Source organism: Marmota marmota, unplaced genomic scaffold (assembly GCF_001458135.2).
Source record: "Marmota marmota marmota unplaced genomic scaffold, marMar, whole genome shotgun sequence".
Taxonomy (NCBI): domain Eukaryota; kingdom Metazoa; phylum Chordata; class Mammalia; order Rodentia; family Sciuridae; genus Marmota; species Marmota marmota.
This window is the reverse complement of record NW_026000026.1, coordinates 7,249,112-7,258,084: the sequence shown is the minus strand read 5'-3', so window position 1 is coordinate 7,258,084 and position 8,973 is coordinate 7,249,112. Positions and strand designations below refer to the sequence as shown.

At 64.7% G+C, this 8,973-nt stretch overlaps 1 long non-coding RNA gene across 4 annotated transcripts in view; it reads right to left on the bottom strand.

The window, feature by feature from the left end:
- Window positions 1–6,195: 6,195 nt before the first annotated feature.
- Window positions 6,196–8,973, bottom strand: part of LOC125618961 — a 5,861-nt gene continuing 3,083 nt past the window's right edge. For 2 of the 4 annotated variants that reach the window (XR_007350358.1, XR_007350357.1), the window contains exons 7-8: window positions 7,194–8,248; window positions 6,196–6,498 (exon numbers count right to left, since the gene is read on the bottom strand). This is a non-coding gene — a long non-coding RNA (uncharacterized LOC125618961). The remainder of the gene's footprint in view (window positions 6,499–7,193; window positions 8,249–8,973) is intronic. The other 2 variants (XR_007350356.1, XR_007350359.1) reach the window with 2 other exon arrangements.

The following is an 8,973-nucleotide window of genomic DNA, read 5'->3' as shown; positions in this document are numbered from 1 at the left end:
TGCTGGCTTGGCGTCGCCCCACATGGCACCGGGTGGTCTGACGTGGCGGGAGCTGAGGTCTGCCAGCTCTGCCCTCGACGCGGGCAGGCCCCCCGGGCTCAGGCCCTCTGCCTCCCAGCTGTGGCCACCGGGTCCCGGCGGGCTTCCTGAGCCGTCGCTGGCGGTGGCGCCCCTGGGGCCCCCAGGCTTGGGCGGTATTTGAGGCGGAGCGGGCTTCTCACCGTCCTCGGCTCACAAATGGCCGCTGTCCCGCTGCGCGGAGGGGACACTGGGCTGCGGCGCCCGTGCAGGCAGCGGGGGCGCCGCGCGCTGCGCACCGACGCGGGCCACGGGTCCCTCCTGCCCCGGGGCTGGAGGAGGGGACCGACCGGCTGCGCCAGGCTGAGCCCGGGGCCCGCGGTTTTCCCGCAGACGGGGGCAGGCGGGGCCACCCGGCCATGCACGGGGCGGGTCGCGCCTCAAGGCCTGGGGACCGTGGGCCCAAGCACGGGAAGCGACCGCCCTGGCCTCACTGTACCCAACAAGCCGGCCACGGGTGGGTGTGCCGTGTCCGCTGCTTGGTGGCGGTGCCTGAAGGGCCTCTGATTTACCAGATGCCGCCTCTGGAGGAAGGTGTCACCTCTGCCCAGCTCGCGCAGGCTCCTGCCCCTCCTGCTCCTCCCAGCCCCTCCCCGAACTCACCCCCCGCCCCAGTGGAGCTTTTGGCTCATTCTTGCATTTATTGAGTGCTTGCTGTATGCCAAGCCCAGCGCTGGGGAAACAGCCAGAACAAGTGAGATAAAAAATCGGCCTCTAGTGCACACCTGTGATCCTGGGGCTCCGGAGGCTGAGGCAGGAGGATGGAGGGTTCAGACAGCCTCAGCTGCTAAAAAAAAAAAAAAGGAAAGGCCGAGGCTCCTCCACAACAGGGAGAAGGCGGCCAGAGGAGCTGTGGCCTCCGCAGCCCCCTCTGCTGGCGCCGTGGCCCAGGCCAGGGCCCAGTGGGGAGTGGACACTGGCTGAGGGCAGAGGCTCAGCCTCAGCCGCCCCAGGGCTCTCTGAGCTGCGCCCAGCCAGGAGCAGGGGTCTCCCCTCCGCTGCGCCCCGGCTGCTGTGCTCCCCGTTCATATTGGGGGGTGAGTCCCTGGCTCCGTCCTCTGCTCTCCTGGATCTCCGAGCTGTGGACGGCGCTGACCTTGGGCAGCCCACCCTCGGCCCAGGCCAGCCCTGCCCCTGCAGTCCCTCCCCTCCCCCAGGGGCCCTGGCCCTCAGAGCACCTTGGGTCCCTTGGAATGTGATTATTTTTCTTCCCAGATAATTCAGGCCAGGAGACTGGGCTGGCCACTTCCGGCCACACGGCCCTCACTGCCTCCCTGTCCTTCACAAACCTGACGCTGCTCAGCCAGAGGCCAAGGCCAGGCCCGCCTCCCCTCTGTCCCCGACCCCCTGAGAGTGCCCAGCTCCAAGAATCTGACTATGAACACCCAGGACCCTCAGCTGCCTGCAAACCCCAACTCAGGACACGCACCCAAAGGACACTGCCCTGGACAGCGATCCTAACATGCAGCCTGCTGCCCAACCCGGGATGCGCCAGCGTCTGCACTTCCAGGTTCATGTGTCCAACCAGCAACATCATCATTACTGTGTTCGTCAGGATCATTCCTGCTTTTGGTGGCTCTGGAGAGGGAACCCAGGGCCTCGCACACGCTAGGCAGACTCTGCACTGAGCCCCGCCCAGCCTCCACGGACATTTAGTGAGCAGCTACTGTGTTCCAGGCACAGAGTGTCCAGCAGGGAGCAACAGGCAGAAGCCCCTCTCCTGGGCATGACAGTGGCCTGCAGAGGGCCTAGGGGGATGGCGGGTGACGAATACCCTGGAGGAAGATGAATCCAGGAGGGAGACGAGTGATGGGGGTGGGGTTGGGAGGTGGCATTTGAGCAGACACCAGGAGGAGGTCAGGAGTGAGTCCTGTGACAGCTGGGGAAGAGGAAGCAGCCTGTGCAAAGGCCCCGGGGCAGGAGCTCACTGGACCTGAGCAGCAGCCGCAGGCCAGTGTGGCGGGAGCTGATGGTGGCTGGGGGTGGGGGCAGAGGACGCAAGTGACAAGTGACGGCAGGAGCTGAAGGGACAGAGGGTGGGGCTGGCCGGGGCGTTCCCAGGGGAGGTGGTGAGCAGTGGGGGTGCCACAGAGCCCAGGGCTCACAGGGGCTGCAGAGGAGGGAGGGACCTGGCCCGGTTCTGGCCAGGAGGACTGAGCGGCCCTTCCTGCCCCAGGCAGGGCTCGGGAAAGCCTGCTTGCGGGAGGCCTTGGGTGCTGCCTTTGAGCCGCCCGGCAGGAGGGATGGAGGAGCTGGCCAGTCCAGAGTGACCTGGGGACGGTCCCCAGAGAGGCCCTCGTGGAGTGGGAGGTCCAAATCAGCTCCCCAGAGGAGGGTGTGGCTGGAAAGAGAAAGGGCAGCCCGCACAGCCCCCGGTGGGGGGACCTGGGAGCCAGCACCTCCCGCCCTCCTGCTGGGCTCAGCCCAGGCCTGTGCCACGCAGCCCCGGGGCCGCTGGCACCAACAGGACGAGTCCAGGCACACAGAGCCTGGGTGACTCGCCCGGGATCACAGCTCTGAGCCACACGGTGGAGTTCAGCCCTTCCCTGTGGGACCTCAGCAGTGTCCCCAACACCACAGCCCATCAGCCACTTCCAGACCTGTCCCCGAGGCCGGTGCCAGCTCACTCTGTGGCTGAGCCTGAAGTGCCCACACCCCCTGCCCGGCTCTCCTTCCCAGTCAGTCTGCTGAGCCCCACTGCACAGGGGACACCGAGGCTCAGAGAGGTAGTGTCACCAGGTCAGGGCTGGGATCAACCCAGGACAGCAGCATCTGGGGCTCAGCGCCTCTGCGTCCAGCGGGCTTCCTTGGGCCCAAGGGGGGTGCTGTGAGGGGACGCAGCGGCTAGGGACCCTGCCTGGGGCTCCTGAGCACCACATTCTGCAACGACTCCCTGAGACCCCAGCCCTGGGGGTGGGGACTCTATCAGACCCACCTGACGGGGGTGGGGGACAGGCCACAGGACCTGCCGCCCTGGCCTCCCACCTCCGACCCCACCCCTCTGGAGGCCCCAGGGAGTGGAAGAGGCCGGGGTAGCCTTCAGCAGGTGGCTCTCCTCTGTCCCCTCAAGCTGACCTCAGGCAGTGACCCAGAGAGCCTGAGTGCCCACGGCACAGGGGGACAGAGCAGCCCTCCCCACCAGCCAGGCCCGAATTCTCTAAGCCGATACCCGGGACCTCTCCCCCAGGACCAGGACTTCCTAGGGAGCCACACCTGGGCCCCTGAAGCCCAGTGGAGCAGGGACCCCAGGAGCACTGTGCCCACGGCCAGCCAGGGCCACGTGGACGCACCCACCTCCGCTCTGCTCAGCCCCAAAGCCAGGCCCCGCTGACCTGGCCTTCCTGCCGAGTCCATGGAGTCCCCAGCACAACCTTGGGTCTGCTGCTGCAGAAGGCCAGGGCTCAGAGGCCCAGAGAGGGGTGTCCTTCCCCCAGAGACACACAGCGGGGGCCGGACGGGGCTCTGGGAGGTGGCTTATCTGCTCTCAGGGGCTGTGGCCAGACACCGTGGCTGTGGCCACAGCCCTCGGAGGGCCCTGGGGGACTGTCCCCGAGCATACATGGTGCATTCCTGTGTGTGCAGCCTGGACCTGGCCACTGTAAGTCCTGCCACCTATGGGCAGGGGCCTCCTCAGTGAAGCTGAGTGACCCTGGGCTTCTCGGGGCAGGCTGGGCGGGAGCCGTCGACCTGGGCCCGGCCAGGCACCCTGAGCCCCTCACAAGACCCTAGCCAGGACAGCTGCACGGGCTGCCCCCCAGCTAGGGCTGGCCTGGGGTGGAATTAGGCTGGGGTCCCACCTGGGAGTGGGCGGAGGAGGGCAGAGGGTGCCCAGCCCCAAGAGAGGCCCCAGGTGGAGGCCACAGCACCCCGCAGACCCTCCCAAGTGCCCCCAGACCAGAGGCCAAGCCTCCTTGCCGCCCCTCGGGAGGCCTGTCGCTCAGGGAGACCTGGACCTTGGGGGGGCTCACGCGGCCAGGCCCGGCCACCTCGGTCCCCAGGGCTCCCGGGCCAGAGCCGCCAGGAAGGCAGCTGCTCAGTTCCTGTGACCGCAGGCTGCGGTGGCCTTACTGTGTGGGGCGGGGGCAGGTCTCCGCCACTGAGCCCCACCCTCAGCCCTTTTAAGTTTTTAAAAAAATGTTGACACAGGGTCTCATTAAGTGGCCCCGGCTGGCCTCAAACTTGCGATCCTCCTGCCTCAGCCTCTCAGGTCGCAGGGATTTTCGGTGTGGCCACCGCGCCTGGCTCTGGCTATTTTTATGGGACAGTGCACATCATGAAATGCCACCTGTGTCCCAAGGTCTGTGTCTCTTCCTCTAGCCCAGTTCTGAGCCAGGGGCTGCTTCGCCTGGGACGTGTTGGGCCGTCACCACCGTCACCAGTCACCACCGTGGGCTCCTTCTGCAGAACCTCGGACGACGCTCCGGTCAGTCCCCTCAGCCAGGCGGTACTTGGACCCGTCGCCCCCACGTAGCTCTCCACTGTCCTCACAGGACCCGTGGCGGAGCAGGGGGGACCTTTGGATTCAGGGCAGAGTCCTTGCTGGTCCCTCTGCCCCCACAGCAGGTAGAAGGGGGTCCGTCTCGTGGACAACTGGAACTGATTGACCAGTTTTTAAAAAGGGGGTTCATCAAGTTCTCACCACTTGTCTTCCTGAAAGTTGGGGTCCCCCGCACTCTCGTTGGCGTGCACATGGCTGCTACAGCAGCGGACGCCTCTGACCCACCGGCCTCCTGCTGGGGCGCCTGTCGGAGGTGGGTTCCCCAGAGGGACCCAGGCTGCCGACACCTCGGCCTCGTGCCCTCTGGACTCCAAGCCTGGGTCCTCCCTGGGGGTGGGCAGGGGGCAGGGCTCTGACAGGCTGTGGGCCAGCAGCGGCCAGTCCCCAGGCCCTCCCTGGGCGAGGCCCTCCCTGGGGTGTCCTGGGAGGCCCGCACTTCTCTTACTGCACGCCCACGCCCACTGTGGCAGGTGTCCTGCCCACCCGTGAGGGCCTCACTCTCCACGGTGGCTCCTGCAGAGCCCAGTGGCCGTCCCCCAATTACAGATGGGGATATGGAGGAACAGCAGGGGACGGTCACTCAGCAGAGCCAGGAGTGGGGCTCTTTCCCTGCATCCTGCTTACTCCTGATTTCCAGAGCCACAGCAAGAAGGACTAAGGGCAGATGGGTGGGGAACTTCCCTTCCAACTTCCCGGCTCTGGGATGTCCCTGAGGGTGCTGGGAGTGGACACTCAAGAGCATCTCTCTGGAGGCTTCAGAAGAGAGGCCTGAAGTCACTGGGGGAGGACATAGGTTTGGGGGGCTGAGGGTGGGACAGGGGTCTGCAGAACCTCATGTTCCAGTCCCATCAGCCAGACCAGCCCTCAGAGCCCCTCACACCCCCCTGCCATTGCCTGAGCCCCCCGGGTCCCCCAAATGCAAGCCCAGCCACGTCCCAGCAAGTCAGGCTTAGGAGAGCAGCTTATTCTAGGCCCAAACTCTGATCTTCGTCCAGCCCCCGCGCTGCCGGGTGGGTGTGCGCGGCTGCGCTTTATTTTTTGTGTGGTGCTGGGCCTGAAGCCAGGGCCTTGTGCTGCCAGTCAGGGACTGACCAGCCGAGCTGTGTGCCCAGCTCATGGCTTTGCGTTCTAACTTTGTAATTCTCTACAGTTTCTTCCATGAGAATCTTTCTCTTTTTCCACCAGAAAGACACAGAATCAAGGAAGGTGTCACTGGCTTTGGGGGCGACTCGGGCAGCTGTCCCCCCAGCTTCTGTCCCTCGTCTCAGCCTCCTTGGCAGCCCCAGAGCCAGGGCGGACCCCGGGCAGGCTTGGAGAGGGCAGATACAATGGCTCCCAGAAAGGAGGCTGCCGGGCACCTGTGCCGCTCAGAGTGGTCATCAACCCGGGGCTGGGGTGGCCACGGGGAGCCTGCCCCGCCTGCGCCAGACCCTGGGCTCCATCCCAGCACTGAGAAAAGTGAGTCCAGAAAATAATTGCCTGGGTCCCCAAAGACAGGATCACAGGCCCATCAGGTGGCCTGTAGCCGCCACCAAGAGACCCACCAGCAACCTTCTGGAAAGCAAGCGCGTGCATCCACGCAGGGGAATACAACGCAGCCGTAAAGAAGAGTGAGGCTGCAGAGGCGGGGTTGGGCATGTTGTGAAAAGGCAGGTTCAGAGCAGTGTGTGCGTGCATTTATTTTATTTTAATTATTTATTATTATTTCTAAATTATTTATTCATTTTGCAGTACTAGGGTTTTGAACCCAGGGTTGCTCTACCACTGAGCCACGTCCTCAGCCTTTTTAATTTTTATTTTGATATGGAGTCTCCCTAAATTGCTGATGGCTGGCCTTGAACGTGTGATCCTCCTGCCTTGGCCTCCGGGGTAGCTGGGATTACAGAGGGTGACACCCCACCTGGTTCCTATCTCAATTCCATCTGTAAAAAGAAAAGTACCAACATGTCAACAGGAGCCGGCTGCGGTTGGGACGGGAGAGAGTTTCCTTTTTCCTTGATAATTATTTATCATTACGAAACCCTTCAGGCCGACAGAGAGGATATAAAGAGTACCCCCCAAAAAAAAAAAAAAAAAGCTGAAGAGGGAAAGAAAGTCCCGGAGAGACGCCTGGGCCAACCGGGTCAGTGGGCGGTGGCCTCCCCGTGCCCAGAGGAACTACCATGCGCCCTGCCCACTGCACAGCCCTGGCCTGGGTTTTGGGGCACACTCCTGGGTTTTGGGGCACACTGCTGGCCCCGGGGGCAAGGGGTAGAGAGCAAGTGGGAGAGGGGTCTCCCTGCAATGCGCCCTCTCCTGGCCCTGGGCCTGGCCTCCCATCTCCTGGCCTGGCCTCCCGACTGGTCCCCAGGCCTGGTGGAGTGGGGGACCGGGTGCAGGCTGTGTGCTCGCCTGGTGGCTGCGGCCAGGGCTGGGAGCCAGCAGCCGGGGCCTGGGGCCTTCTCACAGCCGCTTTTGATAAAGCCCCTCTGTGCTGGGGGGTGGGGGCGGCCGGCTGGAGCCAGCGCACATCTGGAGGCCAGCACGGCCAGGCAGCCGGCGGCGGCTGACAGCGGCGCCACCCGGAGCCACATGCCCGGCCCTGGGTAAACACGCCTGCGCCCACCCAGCGGCTCACCTTTCGCCCACAAGGCTGCCTTTCTTCTCGGACCCCGGCCGAGGCCACCACCAACATTCCTCCCGGGCACAGGCAGAACGGCTGGCCGCTGACCTCAAGGCTGGCCGAAATCCGAATCCAGACTCTGACTGCGGCCAAGGGGACCTTGGGAAAGCACCTACTACACCCCAGCAGTTTCAGACGCACTGGAGATGGGCGGTTAAGGATGTGTGCTCTGTAACTAGAAGGCCGGGGTTCCAATCCCAGCGCCCACTGTGTGACCTGAGGAAAAATCACTCAGCCTCTCTGAGCCTTATCTGTAAAATGCAGAGAGTAGAGTATAATGTTCTCCGGCTCAAATGGTTATGGATATTAGAGAAGCTGTCATTACAAATTTCTGGGAAGAGTCTCCCCTAGGGGTCCTACTGTGGCCACGTCCCATGCAGAGGGACTCCCTGTGAGGCCTTAGTGCCCAGAACTAGGGCAGGTGATGACAACAGGGGCTAGGCCTTGCAGAGCAGCGTCCGGTCCTCAGTGAGCAGGAAGGGACCATCGGGGGACCCAAGAGCAGTCTCTCCACCTGGTCCCGCAGCCGCTCCCCTGGAATGAGGCTGCTGCTCAGGGCCCTGGTGATGTCCAGGGGCCTTGGACTCGGCCCAGTTTGGAGACAGGCAGTGTGTGTGCAGGGGGTCAGGCCCCAGTGCCAGCCTGGGGGACGGCAGGCTCAGGTCCTTGTCTGCTTCCTGAGGCAAGAGGGGGGCTCCAGAGTTGTGGGTGGCAGCAGGAGCAGCCGGTCTCCTGGCTCAAGGCCAGGCCAGGCCAGGGCAGCTCCTGAGGCTGGGCTGCATCTTTCACCACGTCTCGATGTCTCCCTGGCCCTCGGTATCCTCATCTGGGGGATGAGTCCAGTTACCTCCCTGACCTCCATTTCCTCATCTGCAGGAGGGCACAGTACCATCAAGCACCAGTTTGTCCAGCATGGGGGAACTGGGGGTGGCCACTGGAGGGACACCATGCCAGGCACAGAGGAGAGGTCTGCTAGAAGTCAGGGTGGCCTCCAAGAAGGGGCCACTGTGCTGCCAGGTGGGAAGAGGAAGAGACAGAGGGCCACTGAGTACCTGTGGGAGCTCTGGGGAACTGTCCTGGCCCCCAGCAGGACCACAGTCGGCCCGGCCACTGTGCCCACCTTAAGGAGGCGAAGACTGAGGTCCCTGAGCAGCTCCCCACTCAGGCAGAAAAGCCCAGGTGGAGGCCAGAACATGACCCAGTACCAGTCCCCTGGCGCTTGACTTAGCCTGTCCCCACTGTCCCGCGTCGGCTGGAGCCCCTCAGCAGAGCCAATCCCATGCCACCGGGGCTCCCAGCCTCCCTGCCTCCCTCTCAGGCCTCAGTCTCCCTCTCTGAGCCCAGGGTGAGCCTGCTGCGGTCCTCCCTGGGAGGCGCTGGGGGCAGCTGCGGCCGGTCCCTCCACCTGCTGCCCCAGCCCCCAGCCCCCAGCCCGGGACCTGCTCGCCAGGCCGGAGCCAGCCGCCATCTGGAGGAGGGCTGTTTATGGAGCCAGGCGGCGGCGGCCCCGGCCCTGACCCGCGGTCTGGAAGCGATTAGCCGCGGGGCAGGAGCCTGTGGCCTCCTCGTCGCGGACACCGTGCGCCGGGGTCCCTGAGGCGCCCCCCTGGCAGGCGCTGGGCCACACGCAGGTCAGGACGGCGCAGCCGAGGGAGGGCGCAGGACGCCCCAGGACCGAGCCCCACGCCCCTGGGCCGCGACGTGGGCATAACGAGCGCAGAGGGGACGCGGGACG